The 13,844-nt window shown below is 37.1% G+C and overlaps 1 protein-coding gene across 1 annotated transcript in view; it reads left to right on the forward strand.

Moving 5' to 3' along the window:
- The first annotated feature begins 1,350 nt into the window (after positions 1–1,350).
- Positions 1,351–13,844, forward strand: part of LOC131433736 (patched domain-containing protein 3) — a 165,584-nt gene continuing 153,090 nt past the window's right edge. The window contains exon 1 of the mRNA XM_058600315.1: positions 1,351–2,303. The gene's annotated coding sequence lies outside the window, so the exon portion shown is untranslated. The remainder of the gene's footprint in view (positions 2,304–13,844) is intronic.

The raw sequence follows: 13,844 nt of genomic DNA on the forward strand, positions 1-13,844 counted from the left end.
TGAAACTGAAATAATTTCTCTCGAGCAGTTTTGAGGAAAACCGAATAGTTCTAGAATAAGACACTTTTCTCGAATTACAAATTTAAGTAGAAAGAACTGATTGGATTATTTTTCAACCATATGGAAGATTTATTGATTAATATCAGGAAAAGAAGCGCCGGAATTGTTTTTACGCACATATTGATTATTGACATTACTCATACGCTTGCAAAGAGTCTTGCTCCTTAACTAAGGACATCGAAAAAGAAAGCGAATAAAAATGAAATCGTTTTCATGGGGTTTGTCGAAGTGACGTGTTGTATGCGGACTTGTTTATTGTGTTCATATGACAAACATATGCAGATTTTAAAATTATATTTAAGTGAATTTTCAAAAATTGCGGAAAGTATCACCTGCATAAAAATAGTCGTCTAACGTTTCGCTCGAATATCGCGCGTTTTAGTTTTCGACTTCGAGCGTTTTAGTTTTCGACATCGCGTGGATTTCGCGCGTTTTGATTTTGAAATTTTTCGTAACAACCCTGGACGTTGGACCACAATGCTTCAATAATGAAAGTCGTACATCTTCAAAACATATCTTTTTTATTTATTTATTTATTTAAGTACTCAATTTGTTCAATTATTTATTCTAGAGGACTCGAAATTTGCACAAATTGCAGAAACTAATAACTCGACACTATTATAGTATAATATTTTCACTTAACTTTATTTTATCGTAGAACTTTGAAAGATATTCACTCGAGTGGAGCATTCAAATCAAGTCCATGATTGAATGGCAACAACACCGCTGTCGTTATTCAATTATTAAATATTTGTTTACCAAACCCAGCAGTTTACCATGCAACATTCATGTCATGTTCAGTCGTAAACGTGCGAGAGCGTGAACCTTTGTAGTTAAATGAACTGATAACACAGAGAAAGAAAGAGAAAAACACTCTATTATAGGACTGCATACGCAGCATAACATTCGTACACATTGAGAAAGTAGCGTGAATGCCTTTCATTCTCTCGAACCGCACCACTCTTGAGCAGAGGTATGTATGCAATAGAGCTGTGCGATATTCAACCCCAATATCAAATCTCTCTCGTCTCTATTGAACGCCGACTTTTCCTATGCTCAGCTCTGCTCACTGCTCTCCCGGCGAACTTTGGAGTAGCAACCTGCCGCTTTGCTACGAACCATAACACCAAGCATCAACGCAACGGGGTAGCTAAGCAATGCTGTCGGACTGACTCGACTCATTTCACCGAAAGTCACATTTTCCAACCGAACACCGACGAGTGGCGAGAGCGCGCGCACGCGTGAAACACTTGAGGCGTTTGAGTCTGCATTGAGGGGGCTCGGGCGGTTCACAATCCGGTGAACCTGGCCAGTTTCGAACTTGCAGTTACTGCGCGCGCACGGATTTTCTAGCTGCTTGGTGTCTGCTGAAGCAAAGAGGTCCTGCCGATTGCGATTGTTTTCGGTGCTAGAAGCGAAGAACAACTTGGGCCTCTTGGTGGTGAACTGTTTGGAATTCGAGGGTCCACATTTCTCGGTGGTTCAGATTTGCATAATAAAACCAATTTTTCGATACTGTACTGTAGTTGCGGTTGATTTGGGATCGTGTACGAATCGCTGAAAAGTTTACCATACTCGACCATTGAAGCGTTGTACTTTCACCGTAAATTGTGAGTTAGTTTTTTAATTGTTTTCTATCCTTCAAAATAAAACCCATCGGTGAGTTCAAAATGGGCGCTGGAAATGTGTTCACGTGTTGCGGAGTCCTGCAAAATGATGTTTGAGTGCAGGTTGAAATCAAGCAAGGCCAGGGTCCCTTTTTTATAGGAAAAAGGCAGACGAAAAGAAAAATCGAAAGTGATTGTAACGAGAAAGGTGGTTGAGGAGAATAAACCTTTCGGATTGTGTTTTTGGGTTTGAAGTTTTCAAAAAGAAGCAGACAAAAGTGTACATTTTGGCTGTATGACCCCGCGGGAAGTTATCGAAACTTAATACCGAAGATCCCAGCAACCGGGGGCGAAGTGATTGTAGCTGGAGCGTGAACGAGTGCAGTTTTCTTAATCAATGAATTATCGTATCCGGCCGGGCCAGTAATCAAATAGCACTTAAGTCGCAAAAAGGTTCAGTGTGTCCTGTTGGATTAATTACGTCCACCTAACCGGTGGAACGGTACCGGAGAAAACCGATTAGGAAAACGATTTACGTCGTAGTTTTACGACTTTTTAACTATACTTCCACCGAACGCTGGTGGTCTCACTTGGCGAGATTCCGGCGACGAAGGCGAACTACGAAACTCAATCAAGGTAGGTACACTGGCTATTTGGTAATAGCAGGTTATTTAGTACCTGCTTCGGTGATGGGTTGAGGATTTCGCACACTAGGTCAACAGATATATGCACTGAGCTGGAGCTGATCAAACAACTTTCTAATGAGGTTCAAAACAGAAGCGGAAATGGGGTTTATGAGAATAGATCCATTAATTCCATCTTTATTTGTTTGTGTTGAGAATTATTTTCTGCAAAGTGTAGGTTTGGCAATTTATCACCGACAGACATTCTGGGCTGCACATTGTTGAAATTCTACTTTTGCAGGTTCGGTAATAATAGCGTTTTTCACTCAGACAGTTGAATAGTTACATTTCTAGGGTGAAAAAGATTAACAACTCTCCTAATTACTCATTTGAAGATTGGAATTTTAGCAGGCTTGATGATAGCCTTTAAATAAGACTTGGCAACTAGAAGGGCGATCAAAGTTTAATGATAGATGAAGATTCTAAAGAATTAGCTTTCGTTATTTAAAACTAGTAACTAGTATTCACGTGTACATAATTATTGAGAAGGGAACATGCTCTTAGGACATTTTCAGAAGCGTTTCAGTTCATTCGAATCATTGTTTCCCGATTTACCATGGCTGAATTAATATTCACACAATACTTTTGCGTTTGAAACACATCTCTAGTCAAGTTTTAATTATAAGAGAAAAACGAATGGTAACGAATACAAAAAAATTTTTTTTTTCAAATTTGACATTAGAACTGTTAAAATTCATAGAACTAAAGTGCCTTATTGTTGGTACGTTCGTTCTTGTATAAAATTTAGGGCGTGTTCATACACGCTTTAGTTCTAGATGCATAATTCTTGTCAGTTTAAAAACTTAAATCAGAAGATTATACAAAAAAAATACTGTTAACCCCTGCAGTATTTCAAATTTAGAAGAAAATATAGTGGCTACGTATAGCAGTTTTAAATTTGTCAGGAGAACTGTTCGAATAAATAAAACTAAAATTGCTTCCTGGGAATACGTTTGCTTTGGTTTCAGTTCTATTATTCATCCCCCATATACAGTTTCTAGGTACTTAGTTGCTCTTAGAGCTACTAAACATGCTTTACAGTTTTCTTTTGGTATCATTTGACTAGCCAAAATCGTTAGTTTGGGAAGCCCGTTGAAGTATTTTTGAATGCCAAAACCGGAAAACATTAGTTGCAGAAATCGGATTTGTATTTTTCAATACAAAAGACGTTTTAAATCATTTTTAATGCAAAAACCGGACAAAAAATACTTTGAATGCAAAACCCGGATAAAACCTTTGTTTATTAAGGGCCGATTAAATTTTTATTCGATTTATGCATTCGAAATTTTTTGGTCCGGTGATTTTTACTTCAAACAAACATCCGAATAGAATATGCCAAATTGAGATGAGACTGAAGGAAATGAATTCCCAGTCAGTTGTTTCAGTTTGTTTTTTTTTCGGACTGTGCTGGTGACAAATTTGAAACTGACAAACGCCAGCGTTATCTATCTTCTCTCTCTTATATATATATATATATATATATATATATATATATATATATATATATATATATATATATATATATATATATATATATATATATATATATATATATATATATAAAATTCAGAGGTCATTCTTTGTAATCGCATCACTTAAGAACGGATGGATTTACATGATTTTTTTTTGTGTTTGATCAGATTCTACTCCCGCCGAAATCGCACATAAAAAAAATTTGGAAAATTTGCCGGAAACGTTGGAAAAATCCATAAAGTTGTTTTGTATGGAGAATGGAATTTTCCGTTGAAAAAGTCGCCCACGATTGCTAGATCTACGATTGATGTTTGGCGCGCAACGAGTAGCATAAGTGCTTGGAAGTCGAAGGAAAGAATACTAGATCATTGAAAGAATCTTTTGGCGCGCAAAAAGTTGAAGTTTTCGCATGCATACTTGATTCATGTTATTCGTCATTCCGAGCCACGTGCTTAATTGGGTATCAACATTATTGTTTACTAATGTCGTTTTCGCTTGAGAAAACTGAAACTGACCCTGGGTAGTTTCATCAAACACTTTTTAACGAAACTGTGTTGGTTTCGCACTTAGCAACGAGGATCTGAACAAACCTGATATAAAAACCAGGTTCGAAACTGATTCGATTTTTCGTTCAACAATGTTGAAGCTAGGTTCGAGACTAACTTCAAACAAATGGTTTGACAGTGGTTAGGGAGGAAACTGGGATAAATTGAGAATTAAACGAAATCGAAATAAATGACTGGCGGAATGTATACTGTTCTAGAAATAGGCAGGAGAAAAAGTTCTGATATCGTTCACCAGTTGATGGATTGTTTGTAATGGAGTCAGATGAATAATATTGGTCATTCTGAGTGTGAGTTTAACAAATCTGAAAATTTTTTAAATAATCAAACTAAGAGATTTTCCTTGAATTTTTCTGATTAGATCAATGTACAAGAGGATTACCATAATGGATTGAGATTGACATTTTCTATGCATTATTCTGTGAAGAATGTTCAAACTTGTAAGATCAATATCAAATTAAAATTTAAGCGTCGTCTCACCAAGCAACAAAAAGTTCCACAGTACCTGAAAAATATCCACTTTAATAGAGCTATAGAGTACGTGTGGCACTTTTTGGCAACTTGAACGCATTTATGAGAAAACTTTGTCGCTACTTAAAAGCTTTACAAGGAACTGTTCAAAGTTAGTTCTGTTGTGTTGGGTGAACATTCAAGTATGAGTGATTGCCTAAAAACGGACTGTTCAGAATACTTTGTATACTTCTTAAGTCAAATCTTTTGTTTACGAAATTTTCGTTACTTTGGCTAAATACAAATTGTAAATATATCTCACCAAATGAAGAACTCTAGAAAAGAAACTCTTCAACATATTGTTAAGTTTGTCAATACAAAACTCTGGTTAGTGAGCTTTTTCATCGATTACCGAAAGCAAGAATCACATCTGGAAGAGAAAAGAGAGAGAGAGAGAGAGAGATCTCTGTTCAGTTCTTTGATACAAAGGATGAGATTATAATCTGTACCTCAATTTTTGCTTAACAGAAGTATTTCACATTTTCACAATAATTTTCGGTGATATTTTTTTTTTGCTGAAGCGAATGTGTGTCGAATTTCGTTGATTGTAGGTTAATCAGAAAAATAATGGAGAGAAACGTTAACCACTTAGTCGACAATTCTGCTGTCCGAAAACATAAATTCGAATAAATAAGTTTTGGGCGAGACGAAGTTCGACGGGTCAGCTAGTATTTTATAGAATATTTGAAACTCGTTCGGAACTATGCTCTAAAACTAGGAACAGCGTGTCATGAAATAATTAGAAACTAGAATTGTGTGCTATAATCCATTGTATAAAATAAATCTCTAGTAAAATAAAATTCCTGATAAAAAGATTCAAATTTCATAACTATAATAAATTTTCCACCTTTAACAGGAGTTGTTCTTAACTTTTTGATTCAAGCGATAAAAATTCGCTCTTGATTTGTTGATTTATTTGTAAAAGCCTCGACGGCTTTAGTTTTTGGTAGTGCCTTAAATGAATTCCCGGAATTTAGGAATAGAAAGGTTCGCAGTGTTAGCGTCATCAGTGCGAACTACTATTTCCCGACTTTGATGTTTCACTAAATTCCTCGATACAATCAAATCTGAGATGTTATCCAAAAACAGATCAGACGAAATATTTTTCATAGTTCCGGGACATATGTATGCATAATAGTGACAGGTATAATGCACATCAAAATAATAGTTTTAATAGTTAGTTAATAATAGTTAGTAATAATACTTTTAATACAAAGTTCAAAATAAAAATATTGGCAAAATAAAAATGCTGGTATCTTGAATTTTATTTTTACTAATTTTCAAATTTTGGAAATGTGTTCAATTATTATTTCAGTGCATATTTTTCTACAAAACCCTATAGATTACAACCAATTCTTCTTGTACAGAAATGGTACAATCAACAATTTCCAAATAGCAATGATTTAAAGAAATTGCATGCAAAAGTACATCAAATCAGTCTTGCATCGAATCGGTCTATGTCGCAAAATACTGGAGACGAGCTCCATTTAATTCGTTGCAATTTGGTCCGGTGGTGGCATTATGCGACTTTTTCGTACATGAACTCTTACTTTGGTACCGTTCGTTTTGAGTTTCAACGGTTATTGTTTTAGTGTCATATAACTCCTTGTTAGTATTCAATCGATCTAGTCTAGGATAGGACAAGACAACTGGTTTCCTTTTTCAAGAAGAAATGCATCTTCTTGTTTTTGTGGCTCTCGGCCAATGTTGCCAGTACAGAAGGATTTCTATTACAATTGAAATGAATGTTTTAAATGTTTCGGTTGAAAAGAAATGCATTGCACTTCATTTATAGATTGTAGTAAACATTGATTAACTAAAAATACTCGGCTTCTCTCAGATTGAAATTAAAACAATCTATTGCGGGAGATCCTGACAAGATTTTTATTTCACACTTCAGTAACATGAATTTCAAAGTCGAGTACTTGTTTATGCCAATTTCAACCAATCATGAGCTGGTACAAAACGGGCTCCAAAAGCGGATACATAGTTGTCTGCTCATGTCTAAAGTAAAACAGATCCGGGCTGTCACCAAATATAAATGAAGCCAAATAACGAATTTACATGTCGTATATTCGTTTGGAACGACACTGAAAAATATGCCTTTTAAACAAACAACTATTGTCAACTGCTTTTTGCCTATTGTGGCAAAGTCTACATGTTCATAAAATTACATAAGCTAGTGCCGAAAATTCCGAATTTGATTTGGCTCGAAATGTGCCAAAAGGGATTTCTGACAATAATCGGTAGAGAATAGTGGTGCATTTTATCGATAGTTTCTTCTGTTCGCGATGTTTCCTTCGAAGTGTTCATACTGTTGGATTATGAATTCTGGGATTTCAACATCTTTCAGTTGTAGATGGCTCTGATTTTAAATAGTCACCAAATTAAAATGAAACAATCGCTCTTCTGTTCGAAAGATGGTGATCCTCGACCTAGGTTTTTTTTTAGTGGAAAACGACAATATTCGCAGTAAAGTGTATCATTAGCTCTGCAGAATACATTTTTTTTCATCATAATGTCTCCATTCTCTCTATTCAGCAATCTTTGAAAAAATAATTGAAAATAAAAGAATAGCAAAATGCCAATAACTTTTACGTGGAATTTTCCATTTCTCCATTACATTGTGAGTCGAATCGATACCCTGCACGCAATCATCCACATCTCTTGTAGTCATTCTTCTTTCAACATTTTCAACTTTATTCATCTCTCTTCTTTGCGCCATTCCTCGTCACTCTTTCGGTCACCACCGCTTGAACAGGTATGCGAGCCACCAAAGATGCCGGCAACCTGCAGTCATTCTTTCTTGACCTATCTGTGCGGACGATTATGTACGGCTGGGTTGTCAGGTAGCCGCGAGACCCTAGTCAGGTGGTACAGACGTACGAGAGAGAAAAGGTCACTTTTCCCTTTTTGTTTCTTTTCGAAATGATTTTCGATTTCTGTTGTTACCTTCTGACCTACTGACTCACCGAAGATTCCCTTTCGTTGCCGTGAAGAACTATGTGAAGCTTGTTTTGAAGTTGATTCGAGGAATCTGTTTTACGTCTTCCGAGCGACTGATGAAGATTAACACGGCTTTTTTTCATGGACTAGGGCAGAAAAACGGGCCATCAATGAATCTTGAATACGGTTCCTCTGAATCGGTTGTAACTCTAGCCAACAGTAATTATTAGCTGTGTATTTCACAGTTCACAACTAATCGAACTGCACAGTATGAAAGTGTACTGAAACAAAAGTATGACCATAAGTGCAACACTGCTCTGATAGGAAAGAACTGTGCCGTTTATAAACGACAATACAATAATATGCTCTTGTTATTTTCTTTGCCTTTCCTGTTTGCTTTGTTTTTGATTGAATAGGTTTTAACCATGAGGTCATTTGCCTTTTTGGGTAAGAAAAGTTTTCTGACCCTATGTGCGGGGCTCGGAATCGAACCCAGGTAGGCTGCGTGAAGTCGAAGTCTTACCCATCACGCTACATCCGCCCCTCTTATTTTCCTTTTTTTCGTTGTCAAATTAGTAAGCTGGGTTACCAGTTATTCAGTTAATTAGAAAAACTTAATTAAATCTATCTGTTCGTTAAACTTTATTTTGGCATCCAAAAAAGTGTGGTTAAGAAATTTCGTCAGAAATACGGCTTCGGTAGCAATCTGCAATATATCATATACAATTTTGTTAGGTATCTGTGGAGTTGCGAGACAAGATTAATATCAAGTTATACCGTTTGCTCGAGCTAGAGGGATGTTTGTTGTCTCCGAAGAGTCAATGTGTGATGCAGGCGCGTACACAGGGGGGGGGGGTTTAGGGGTTCAAAAACCCCCCGCCCCCCCCCCGAAACAAAAAATTATAACCCATGGGAAACATTGTGATATAAATTGTACATGTGTTGATTTATCACCATGTTCTAAAAAACCCCCCCAACACCCCCACCCCCCCCCCCCCCCCAAATTTTCTCTGGCTACGCGCCTGGTGTGATGAATGTTAACGGTTATTTTATATTCAGAATGAATTATTTAAAATGACCACACTGTTCTACATTTATTACATACACAGTTTTTAAGAAATCTAGTGGTTTTACATCTTATAAAATGCACATAAATGATGCGTCGTATTTCACAGAAATGTATATTCAAGAACATGTGAAATTGTGTGATTTGAAAATTACATGGCTTGAAATCGAATGAAATAAAAAAAAACAAAACATCGATGAAACAGCGAGGCTTGAACCGAGAAACATTAGATCACAAAGCACGTCAGTTAATCGACTGAACCACAGAAGCCCATATCTGGTTGATGAATAATTGGTTCATATAAATCCATACAGCGGCACTTGGTAGCCGAAAGTAAATTACATTCGGAGCCTGTAAAACTCTATACGAGTGGAAAATTGCATCATTTGATATGTTAAGTATCTACGAATTGTATCGTTTGTAAAATTATGTCACCTGTAAAATTCATTATTTTTTTGTGTTGAATTTCAATATGGTGAATCGTTCGTTTTCTTATGGTGAATTAAGTCAGTGTTAACTCAAACTGTTTTCTACCGGCAAAGGTTCAAAAGAATGACAGCTCTCGATGTTCTCGCCTTTCTTACTGGTACATTAAGCAGAAAATTCGCATGAGAAGGAAATAAATTAAAGGAAAAATCTTGATCAGAGCACACCATTCATCATACGTAATATACCCTTCCACGGGCTTCCACGGGTTCCTCAAGCCAGTCTAACGGCACTCGTTGACATCTTGCTTCAATGCATTCTGCATTTGGATTGTGAATTTCACGGAATAGAGAGAAATTAAACTTCATGCATCTATTGGCAGAGTCCAACGAGGGTCGTCTATCGACTAAGACGACGTTGGAGAACGACCAACAACAACAGAAAAAATACCCACTCGATGACAACTGTTTGCGCACTCGTTCAAGCTTACGAACGCGGATGGAAAATTTATGTATCAAGCATAAATAAACGGCAGCTGACAGCTTCGTTTAACTGGCGGGACCACCTCTTTCTGGCGAGATTCTAGATTTCATTCGAAGGGTTCATGGCCAATCGACGCATTGAAGTCACCGCCGCCGCTTGGAGACCGGAGGGAAATCTATTTTACCGTGCCGTAGATGGTCCGGAAAATGCCTAAACAAAAGCCAAAGCAAAGAAGCATGGACAGAATAAGCACTGTGATTCTAATCTTGATTTCCGTTTCTATTTTTTTTTTCTGTCTCCACCCCGCTCCAACGACGAACTGAATGAATGATTTTCTAACAGTAAAATCCGAAGCGACAACCGTTCCGGCCGGAGGAAGCTACAATTAAATGGGGCTCTTTTTGTTTTTTTATGTTCTTTTCTTTGGATTAAATTTACTTCGAAGTTGTCGTTGGCCATTCGCTATGGCTGACCGACAACAGTCGCTGCTGACCGAGCGGGGAATTTGAATTCCAGATAAACCTCAACTTTGCAAAATAAGGCGGAGATCGGAGGAGAAAAACTTTCTTTTTCTGTTGTGTTGAAAATACAATAAAACAGATTTGGTATTGTCATCGGGAGGTGGTCAATGACCGGTCGCCATAGTTTTGCAGAATGCCGGGAAAATGAAAACCAAAAGTCGTTTGAATGATAATTCAGATGATTAGCGATGGAAATGTGTCAATGTGAATGCAACTGTTAATAGATCAAGATCTGTCGAACCGTCGATAGCCAGTGGTCGATTCAGGTTTGCTAATACGTTGAATAAAATAATGATGATGGGTATTGTAGGATTGGTATCGCTTGATTGTAACGGATCTGGTGTTGGCATTATTTTGCCCCAAAAGTTGTAGCAAATATCTTGGTTGCATGGCGTAAATCGGTGTGTCAGTGTTAGCTCTGTCAAACGGCTTGCCGACAGATATGATATATGAACAAAGTTTTCAATAGTTGTGTTTCGTTTCGGCCTGGTATAACATACGAAGTAGTCAGTTTGGTTAGACACAGATTCAATGCGCGTACATACTTTCCCAATACCATCCGGATATTGCATGCGTTGTTCTCTACGGAAACATTGTCACTTCATTGAGCGTGGTGATTCCTAACGGTCGATGACATATCAAATATTCAAAACTTCTATGGCAGCATCGTTCATGTAAACAAGACTTTTTTGTAGATCGTTCTCATGTTAATGGAGTGTCGCATTTTACGCAAGTTACGATAGCAACAGCACAACTTAATCCGAAAATCATTTGATCACAAAGTACGTATGTTAATCAGCTGAGCCACAGAAGCAAAAAAAATGAACTGCGGCGGGTTCGGATAGCTGGAATTAACCCGTTAGATACACCATCAATCCTAAGACTAAACTGCGATTCGATGAAATTACCTTTTCGGTAAAATAGCCTTCGGCGAGATAGCTTTCGATGAAATATCCCATTCGGCTAGATGGATTTCAGCGGAACGGCTTTCGTCGAAATAATACTGATTCGTTTTTTAAAGTGAAACAAAATATTTTATCTGCTTTGATATCCATAGCAACTAAATCAGCCATGAAAACACACTCCAAAAAAAATTTGAATATTACAGGTGACTTAATCCCTCATACGATGTAATTCATAAAGACCTAGTTTGTCAAATGACGGAAATTTTTATTTGAATGTTAGATGAGCTCGAATTTTACTGGTTTCGACTGTAACTTGCGTTCTGCTAGCAGGTGCGACTGTATGAGTTCAAATGCACCTTTTACCAGCCAAGCAGATGCATGCTTTTGTGGCTCGGTCGATTAACAGACGTACTTGCGATCAAATGATTTTCGGATTAAGTTGTGCTGTTGCTATCGTTTTTAATTCATTCAATTTCAAATGACACAATTTTTACATGATCGTGCATATAAACTTGCGTAAAATGCGACACTCCATTAACATGAGAACAATCTACAAAAAAGTCTTGTTTACATGAACGATGCTGCCATAGAAGTTTTGAATATTTGATATGTCATCGGTGTTTTAGACACAATATTAAATGTTCTTCCACGTAAATTTGCGTGAACTGCGACGCTCCATTTATGTGCATCTAATAACATGTAAAAAAATTTAAGTGTGCAGCTACACGATTTTTTCGGACAGTGTGTACACTTAGACAGTATTCTGTAAATTCACATCTTCTAAGACCGACATGAAAGAGATTCATGAAACATCTCAATTGATCTATCCCATATTTTCATACATTAAAAGCAAAGATTTAAGTCAACGTTCCACACAACTAGAAAAAAGCGTGCGAATTTACATCTTCTGGGACCGACATAAAAGAGCTTCAAAATGACTCATTTCTACAGTTGATGTTAGACATGTTTAATGCATTCTGACATACATTTAAGGGCTGAAACATATAAATTTACACGTCTGCTTGAAAGGTGGGGTATGTTTGACATATTATTCTTGCAAAAATCAGTCATATTATGTATCAAACAATTGTGAAAATATACAACGACATAGGAAACGGAATATAGGAATATGTAGATCATTGGTCACTGACAAAAACTAATAATCAAAGTTTCAATACTGCCGACAAGCCTTGGGAGAAAATTGGCAAATTGTCTTACGCAAGTAACCGAGACAAAAACTAGAAATAAAGTCCTTCCAGTCCTGTCTCTGAGGTAACTTTTTCGCGGTTTTTAATTGCATAGTTGTATTCGCATGTCATTTTTTTAAATCTGTTTTTCTCGTTATAATACTGATCAAATTTAAAATTAGTTTAAGGCGACTCTACGTCTTAACAATACTAGAAGTCAACCAGAAATAGCCAAATACTATTCTCAAACGAATCATTAACTGTTACTACAACAAACGAAACGCAAATAAGACAAAATAACCTTACAACGACTTCTTTAGCTACAACATCAATGACAATAGCATCAGAAACAACAATAACAACAACTGTGACGACGAACCAATGAAATGATGGGGCGAATAGTGAACCAATAGCTCCCCAGACCTCACTGGATGGTAATGGGGCTACCTCTCTACTAAGAAAAAGGATATCAACGAGAACCAGTAGTAAAAAATAGTGAGCTAATTTCACTAAATGAAGATACCATAAATCAGGTACTGTTTTATTTCATAAATCCCCAATCGTGTAAAATAAATGAGAATAGCTGGATGCACGTCATCTGATAGATATCAGTGGTCTGTATATATGTTCCATGATTACGAGCTTATTCGTGACGCGAAACCTAATTCACGACGAGCTTGTTTTTCTTTTGCAATTGTTAAACAAGTTTCGCTTGGCTTCCTTGAGGTACACTGAATATTTCAAATATATTTTTTCTTGTGAAAACTGGACGAAATCCGTCACATTTTGAAAACTGTGCTTGAAAAATTTTTCATATTTCAACGTCACGTGAATTTCTAGTAAATTGTTCTCAGTCGTTCTGTAACGATGAGTAGCACTTTCCTCATAATTGAATCCAAAACAATTATTTTCGATCTGCCGGGTAATTCCAACGGAAACCTGCTTTCTGTTCTTCCCTGGGTAGGGTTGTGCTAATCAAAGCCATAATTTGAGGTAATAAACACAAAAATAAGGTTCAAAGATAGCAGCTATGGGAAATATCCTAGTTTAAAAAAAAATTGAGGGTTAGCTTCAACGTGAAAGGTCTTTCGGTCACCATCGCCTTAGCCGTCCATCATCGCAAAACAAGAAATTGCATCACTTCGCTCTTATGGCAAGTGTCGCAGAAGATTGGTCGCAGCAAATTGACGCGATCAATCGTTCAGGGCCCTCTGCGCAAGTCAGTTTACCTGCCCCCAGTTCACCAATGCCTCAGAGCGAAGCTTAGGACCAGAGTGCACCCTTTTCGTGGTGAACTCGGGACAGTAATTATCTTCGATTGTTTCAATCACATCGCATACCGGGTTGTCGATTGCCTCCCCCCGCATTTTGCGATTTTGTTTTTCGCTGCAGCATCGTTGCATGGCCGGTGCAG

The sequence above is a fragment of the Malaya genurostris genome, chromosome 3 (genome assembly GCF_030247185.1).
Source record: "Malaya genurostris strain Urasoe2022 chromosome 3, Malgen_1.1, whole genome shotgun sequence".
Classification (NCBI taxonomy): Eukaryota; Metazoa; Arthropoda; class Insecta; order Diptera; family Culicidae; genus Malaya; species Malaya genurostris.